Here is an 8,963-nt window from a genome sequence, read left to right as displayed (position 1 = left end):
TGGTGGTGTTTCTCCTCTGCTGTCTTGGTGGTGTTTCTCCTCTGCTGTCTTGGTGGTGTTTCTCCTCTTGGTGGTGTTTCTCCTCTGCTGTCTTGGTGGTGTTTCTCCTCTTGGTGGTGTTTCTCCTCTGCTGTCTTGGTGGTGTTTCTCTTCTCCTGTCTGTTGGAAGGTGAACCTTCGCCCCAGTCTGAGGTCCTGAGTGCTCTGAAGCAGGTTTTCATCAAGGATCTCTCTGTACTTTGCTCCGTTCATCATTCCCTCGATCCTGAATAGTCTGCAGTCCCTGCCACTGAAAAATATCCCCACAGAATGATGCTGCCACCACCATGCTTCACCGTAGAGATGGTGCCAGGTTTCCTCCAGACGTGACGCTTGGCATTCAGGCCAAAGAGTTCAATCTTGGTTTCGTCAGACCAGAGAATCTTGTTTCTCATGGTCTGAGTCCTTTAGGTGCCTTTTGGCAAACTCCAAGCGGCTTACGTCTGGCCACTCTACCATAAAGGCCTGATTGGTGGAGTGCTGCAGAGATGGTTGTCCTTCTGGAAGGTTCTCCCATCTCCACAGAGGAACTCTGGAGCTCTGTCAGAGTGATCATCGGGTTCTTGGTCACCTCCCTGACCAAGGCTCTTCTCCCCCAATTGCTCAGTTTGGCCAGGCGGCCAGCTCTAGGAAGAGTCTTGGTGGTTCCAAACATCTTCCATTTAAGATTGATGGAGGCCACTGTGTTCTTGGGGACCTTCAATGCTGCAGACATTTTTTGGTACCCTTCCCCAGATCTGTGCCCCGACACAATCCTGTCTCGGAGCTCTACGGACAATTCCTTTGACCTCATGGCTTGGTTTTTGCTCTGACGTGCACTGTCAACTGTGGGACCTTCTATAGACAGGTGTATGCCTTTCCAAATCATGTCCAATCAATTGAATTTACCACAGGTGGACTCCAATCAAGTTGTAGAAACATCTCAAGGATGATCAATGGAAACAGGATGCACCTGAGCTCAATTTCGAGTCTCATAGCAAAGGGTCTGAATCAGTGGCGGCTCCTGAAAAAATTCTCAGGGGGGGCAATTTTTCTGATGATTTAGGTGACCTACACACATTTTAAAAAAGATATGTCCAGCAACAACATGAAGACAGGGGCAGCATATAAGTCAATACCAGAAGCATTTATTGACTGATCTCAAAAGTGTTGGCTTACCAGGGTTGGTGGAGCCCACAGTTTCATCTTTGCCTCGCAAAGCTAACTCAAACACTCCGCAAAACTTCACACACTGGATTAGCCGGCTGAGGATGTGGCGGTTCTTGCTAATGTCGTAGTAAATATATTTGTTATAGTGAATATGGAATATGATATGTTGAGTAAAATGTTGTGCTAAGATCTATTTAGGTCAGGAGCTGGTTATAAGTTCTGTTCCTATCCAATAACAATGGACAAAAGGGTCCTATCTTGTCAGCCTTGTCAGCAGGTGGCCAAGGACAACACCCACGCCATAGGCCTCTCAGTTCTTCCAACTCACGAGTTCTTGCTCTGAGGACACACACACACACACACACAAACACACACACACACACACATCATCACTGTTAAACACACACACACACACACACACACATCATCACTGTTAAACACACACACACACACACACAAAAATCCCCTCTCTTAGGCTGAACATTTGAAGACAGAGAACCCGACTCAGAGCCAATGCAACAGTGACAGTAGCCTGGAGGGGACCTCGCCCAACTCATCAGGACCAATCAGAAGATCAGAACTACTAGATTCAACCTACTTCATTTATTGCATAAAATGTCTGCACACAATGTTTCGGGGCTCTCTTCAGATAATAATAATAATAATATGCCATTTAGCAGACGCTTTTATCCAAAGCGACTTACAGTCATGCGTGCATACATTTTTGTGTATGGGTGGTCCCGGGGATCGAACCCACTACCTTGGCGTTACAAGCGCCGTGCTCTACCAGCTGAGCTACAGAAAGTGGATACTCATGGATGCGCATCGCAATTGTAAAATGTCAACACAATTGGAGACACCACGTCATTTTTGGAGACATGTTATTGACAGTAAACTATTGTAGATGCGACTGCTAACTAAATAAAACATTTTAGCTGGCTAGCTAATCATCTTAGCTAAATGTGGGGCAAACAATTCAGTTATTTACCGTTAATTTGAGGGATTGGGGTGAAAGAAATCGAGTTACATAGTGATACTTTACGATATACTGTATTGACAATATCGCAATATTTTAGCGCTAGTTGGCTGTACCTGCACCAAAACACCATTATTGTTCCTTCATAGCTTGTTCTCAATCTTTTCACATTGGGAGCCAATTTGTTTTCAGCACTTTTATTTCCATGACTGATCAAAACTCGTTCTCATGGCTTTCTGATCCCTCTGCAACAGACATATGGTGCGCAATAAAATCACAGTATCGAATCGCAATACGTATAGAATCATGAGACTCGCAATGCATATATCTTATCGTGAGGTTCCTGGCAATTCCCAGCCCAAGTTCATTTGCCACAACAAATCTCTTCGCTAGCAAACGCGATGTCTTCTCCAAAACGGCAATGTGTCTCCAGCAATGTTTACTTTTTTGACGTTCTATGGCATCTCCACTTTCCAAGCATATATGACCACATGTAATATTTTGGTAAGTGATGCAAATAGTGAACTATGTAGGGCCAGGATGTAAAATATATGTAGCTCCCTAAGAGTTTGACGAACGGGTCCGTGCACGCGATTCCAGATATCTTTACCTCTGAATAAACTGCCTTTATTATACCATATCCACCCTGTCCAAAGTCTCTACTTGGTCTCAGTTCTCCAGTAAACTTGTGATTATCAACACTAACCTCATCGTTGTGGCGGCGGACAGCTAGCCTGTATCCCTCATCCAGTTGAGTGGCAATGTTATTTTTTCGTTTGTACCAATTTTTGGAAAATCCTCGGGTGTAGGACTTTCCGCCTTTAGTAGAAACCTGTTGAATTATTAAATTTGGTCTGGGAGGTCCTAATTGTTTCGTTGCCAATTTATCTTCATTTGTTCGCCGACAAAAATAACTTCTTTCAAAGACACAATCGAGTTGCACTGAAGCCTAGCCATTTTGACAGTAATAGTGAATTGATTGACGCTGCTACCCGCTATTTTCTTAGTTACGTTCATGGTTACGTTACGTATGACGAAAGCGCGTAAGTGCAAGCCCTCAGACACCCATAGAGATTGTATTGAAAGCTCTGAAATTTGAAAAAAATAGATTTTACATGGGAGTCTATGACAGACTTCTGGGCGATTTTCAACCTGACTGAAATCGCCCCAAAAGGGGGGGGAGCCATTTGAAGCACGACTTTAGCCTGATTGGACATTTAGTGGCAGTGTGGCACTGTGGCAGATCAGACGTCTAGATTACAACACTGATAACTACTGTTGCCGTGATATAATTGATTAGAAAAAAAATCCCTTCCTTTTCCCGTTTGGCAGTGCGTCGCCCATATCGCCCTATTGAACACACCGCCCCTGGTCTGAATACTTATGTAAATAAGGTATTTCTGTTTTTAATTCTAAAAACCTGTTTTCGTTTTGTCATTATGGGGTATTGCTTGTAGATTTCTGAGAAAAACATTTAATTTAATCCATTTTAGAATAAGGCTGTAACGTAAGGGTCTGAATACTTTCCGAATGCACTGTATGGCCTCGAGTAGCTGTAACACGGTGGGGAGAGGTCGTGTTTTTCTCTAGCTGGAGGTAAGCAGGAGGTAAGCTTCTCATATGGTGTTGAGTAAAGCTTAACCATGTATTAGATCGTAGGTAGGTAGTTAGCTGTAGTTAGGTATTGTATTTATTATAGGTTAGTATTGTTGTTATTGTAGGTTTCCGTAGGTAATTGTAGGTTAGTATCGAAGCACGAGGCTAGCTAGCTAGCGGGTAGCTACTGGTAACGATTAGCAACGCTGGAGAGCTGTTTCCAATGTTTAATGTAGTGCTAGCCAACGTTTAATTTTTTGCTTAACCATGTATTAGATCGTAGGTAGGTACTTAGCTGTAGTTAGGTATTGTATTTATTATAGGTTAGTATTGTTGTTATTGTAGGTTTCCGTAGGTAATTGTAGGTTAGTATCGAAGCACGAGGCTAGCTAGCTAGCGGGTAGCTACTGGTAACGATTAGCAACGCTGGAGAGCTGTTTCAATGTTAATGTAGTGCTAGCCAACGTTTAATTTTTTGCTTAACCATGTATTAGATCGTAGGTAGGTAGTTAGCTGTAGTTAGGTATTGTATTTATTATAGGTTAGTATTGTTGTTATTGTAGGTTTCCGTAGGTAATTGTAGGTTAGTATCGAAGCACGAGGCTAGCTAGCTAGCGGGTAGCTACTGGTAACGATTAGCAACGCTGGAGAGCTGTTCCCAATGTTAATGTAGTACTAGTCAACGTTTAATTTTTTGCTGCGTTATGCGCTATGAAAGGAACTAGACACGGACTTGAATTATCTGTTTAGTGTGCTAACACACTCTTGGCAGTTTGTTGTAACCAAGTATTGATGCTAAATTGTGTGTTAATGGATGCTAGCTTGCAAGTTAGCTACGGCGTCATAGCTAGGCATCGTGGGTTGTTGTGGGTAGTTACTGTGTCTTGGCAGTGTCCTCGGCCGTGCCGGCTGTAGCACGAAGCTAGCTAGCTAGCCGTTCTTCAAACAAAGTCAACACAGTGGCCATTGCTAGCTACCCAACACGACCAGCTAGCTGTACTGTAGTAGCTAACTACAATATACTTGTCCTAGCTAGCCAACGTCTAATCATTGCTGCGTCATGAAAGGAACTTGACACAGACACGAATGATCTGTTTAGTGTGTTATCACACTATTGGTGGTTTGTTGTGACCAAGTGTTGGTGCTAAACGGTGTGTTATTGTTATTGGATGCTAGCTTGCTAGTTAGCTATGGTGTCATAGTTGGCTAGCTGAATAAAGTGGGTTGAGTCTATTCCTTTAAACATTGAACCGCTGTGGTTCACAACAATTCTGATTTCTAAAGGCGGAAGTTGGGAGAGTTTTTGTTCGGGTGGTTCAGTGAAACAATTTTAGTTTCTGAGGTAGAAGTTTTTGGTGAGGGAGGCCCTGCTCTCTCCGCTCCCAGATGCTTAGCTCATTTCATTCCGATCTCCTCTGCATTTTTGTAGCCATTTGCTACAGCCTGTCAACTATGCCTCTGCCTATCCCTGTTCTCTCCTCTCTGCACAGGCTACACAAACGCACCACACCGCGTGGCTGCTGCCTCTCTAACCTGGTGGTCCCTGCACGCACCACCCACGTGGAGTTCCAGGTCGCAGGCAGCCTCTGGAACTGCCGTTCTGCTGCCAACAAAGCTGACTTCATCCCAGCCTATGCCAACCTCCAGTCCCTCGACTTCCTGGCGCTGACGGAAACATGGATCACCACTGAAAACACTGCTACTCCTACTGCTCTCTCCTCGTCTGACCATGTGTTCTCGCATACCCCGAGAGCATCTGGTCAGAGGGGTGGTGGTACAGGAATCCTCATCTCTCCCAAGTGGACATTCTCAATTTTTCCCCTAACCCATCTGTCTATCTCCTCATTTGAATTCCATGCTGTCACAGTCACTAGCCCATTTAAGCTTAATATCCTTGTCATCTATCGCCCTCCAGGTTCCCTTGGAGAGTTCATCAATGAGCTTGACGCCTTGATAAGTTCCTTCCCTGAGGATGGCTCACCCCTCACAGTTTTGGGGGATTTCAACCTCCCTATGTCCACATTTGACTCATTTCTCTCTGCCTCCTTCTTTCCACTCCTCTCCTCTTTTGACCTCACCCTCTCACCGTCCCCCCCTACTCACAAGGCAGGCAATACGCTTGACCTCATCTTCACTAGATGCTGCTCCTCTACTAATCTCACTGCAACTCCCCTCCATGTCTCCGACCACTACTTTGTTTCCTTTTCTCTCTCGCTCTCCTCCCACACTACTCACTCTGCCCCTACACAGATGGTAATGCGCCGCCGCAACCTTCGCTCTCTCTCTCCCACTACTCTCTCCTCTTCCATCCTATCATCTCTTCCCTCTGCTCAATCCTTCTCCCTCCAATCTCCTGATTCTGCCTCCTCAACCCTCCTCTCCTCCCTTTCTGCATCCTTTGACTCTCTGTGTCCCCTATCCTCCCGGCCGGCTCGGTCCTCCCCTCCAGCTCCGTGGCTTGATGACTCATTGCGAGTTCACAGAACTGAGCTCCGGGCAGCGGAGCGGAAATGGAAGAAAACTAAACTCCCTGCCGACCTGGCATCTTTTCACTCCCTCCTCTCTACATTTTCTTCATCTGTTTCTGCTGCTAAGGCCACCTTCTACCACTCTAAATTCCAAGCATCTGCCTCTAACCCTAGGAAGCTCTTTGCCACATTTTCCTCCCTCCTGAATCCTCCCCCCCCCCCCCCCCCCCCCCTCCTCTCTCTCTGTGGATGACTTCGTCAACCACTTTGAAAAGAAGGTTGACGACATCCGATCCTCGTTTGTTAAGTCTAATGACACTGCTGGTCCTGCTCACACTGCCCTACCCTATGCTTTGACTTCTTTCTCCCCTCTCTCTCCAGATAAAATCCTGCGACTTGTGACTGCAGGCCGCCCAACAACCTGCCCGCTTGACCCCATCCCCTCCTCCCTTCTCCAGACCATCTCCGGTGACCTTCTCCCCTACCTCACCTCGCTGATCAACTCATCCTTGACCGCTGGCCATGTCCCTTCCGTCTTCAAGAGAGCGAGAGTTGCTCCCCTTCTCAAAAAACCAACACTCGACCCCACTGATGTCAACAACTACAGACCAGTATCCCTTCTTTCTTTTCTTTCCAAAACTATTGAGCGTGCCGTCTTTAGCCAACTCTCTTGCTATCTCTCTCAGAATGACCTTCTTGATCCAAACCAATCAGGTTTCAGGACTGGTCATTCAACTGAGACTGCTCTTCTCTGTGTCACGGAGACTCTCCGCACTGCTAAAGCTAACTCTCTCTCCTCTGCTCTTGTCCTTCTAGACCTGTCTGCTGCCTTTGATACTGTGAACCATCAGATCCTCCTCTCCACCCTCTCCGAGCTGGGCATCTCCGGCGTGGCTCACTCCTGGATTGCGTCCTACCTGACCGGTCGCTCCTACCAAGTGGCGTGGCGAGAAGCTGTCTCCGCACCACGTGCTCTCACCACTGGTGTCCCCCAGGGCTCAGTTCTAGGCCCTCTCCTTTTCTCCCTATACACCAAGTCACTTGGCTCTGTCATATCCTCACATGGCCTTTCCTATCACTGCTACGCTGACGATACACAACTAATCTTCTCCTTTCCCCCTTCTGATAACCAGGTGGCGAATCGCATCTCTGCATGTCTGGCAGACATATCAGTATGGATGACGGATCACCACCTCAAGCTGAACCCTGGCAAGACGGAGCTGCTCTTCCTCCCGGGGAAGGACTGCCCGTTCCATGATCTCGCCATCACGGTTGACAACTCCGCTGTGTCCTCCTCCCAGAGTGCGAAGAGCCTAGGCGTGACCCTGGACAACACCCTGTCGTTCTCCGCCAACATCAAGGCGGTGACCCGCTCCTGCAGGTTCATGCTCTACAACATTCGGAGAGTACGACCCTGCCTTACACAGGAAGCGGCACAGGTCCTAATCCAGGCACTTGTCATCTCCCGTCTGGACTACTGCAACTCGCTGTTGGCCGGCCTCCCTGCCTGTGCCATTAAACCCCTACAACTCATCCAGAATGCCGCAGCCCGTCTGGTGTTCAACCTTCCCAAGTTCTCTCACGTCACCCCCCTCCTCCGCACACTCCACTGGCTTCCAGTTGAAGCTCGCATCCGCTACAAGACCATGGTGCTTGCCTATGGAGCAGTGAGGGGAACGGCACCTCTACCTTCAGGCTCTGATCAGTCCCTACACCCAAACGAGGGCATTGCGTTCATCCACCTCTGGCCTGCTGGCTCCCCTTCCTCTGCGGAAGCATAGCTCCCGCTCAGCCCAGTCAAAACTGTTCGCTGCTCTGGCACCCCAATGGTGGAACAAGCTCCCTCACGACGCCAGGACAGCGGAGTCACTCACCACCTTCCGGAGACATTTGAAACCCCACCTCTTTAAGGAATACCTGGGATAGGATAAAGTATTCCTTCTAACCCCCCCCCCCCCCAAATTGTAAAGTGGTTATCCCACTGGCTATAGGGTGAACGCACCAATTTGTGAGTCGCTCTGGCTAAGAGCGTCTGCTAAATGACGTTAATGTGCCCTTGAGCAAGGCACTTAACCCTAATTGCTCCTGTAAGTCGCTCTGGATAATAGCGTCTGCTAAATGACTAAAATGTAAATGTAAATGTAAATGTTATTGTTATTTTATTGTGTTACTATTTTATTTTTATCTATTTGTCAATTTTCTTACTTTATAACTGCATTGTTGGGAAAGGGTTCGTAAGTAAGCATTTCACGGTAAAGTCTATACTTGTTGTATTCGGCGCATGTGACAAATAAAATTAGATTAGATTTAGTAGTGAGTGATAGTGGCTCTGAGCTCTCACTGGTTTAAGAATGGTGGGTGGCTCTGTGAATAAATGAATGAGAGTTGACTAAATCCTCTCTTCCTTCTCTCTCTCTCTCTCTCTTCCTTCTCGCTCTCTCTCTCTGTCTCTCTTTCTCTCTCTCACTCTCTCTCTCTCGCTCTCTCTCTCTTTCTCTCGCTCTCTCTCTCTCTCGCTCTCTCTCTCTTTCGCTCGCTCTCTCTCTCTCTCTCGCTCGCTCTTTCTCTCTCTCGCGCGCTCTCTCTCTCTCTCTCTTTCTCTCTCTCTCTCTCTCTCTCTCTCTCTCTCTCTCTCTCTCTCTCTCTCTCTCTCTCTTTCTCTCGCTGTCTCTCTCTCTCTCTCGCTCGCTCGCTCGCTCTTTCTCTCTCTCTCGCGCTCTCTCTCTCTCTCTTCC

The sequence above is a fragment of the Coregonus lavaretus genome, assembly GCF_964263955.1.
Source record: "Coregonus lavaretus genome assembly, contig: HAP1_SCAFFOLD_1069, whole genome shotgun sequence".
NCBI classification, from domain to species: Eukaryota; Metazoa; Chordata; class Actinopteri; order Salmoniformes; family Salmonidae; genus Coregonus; species Coregonus lavaretus.
Note: the sequence above shows the minus strand (reverse complement) of the source record.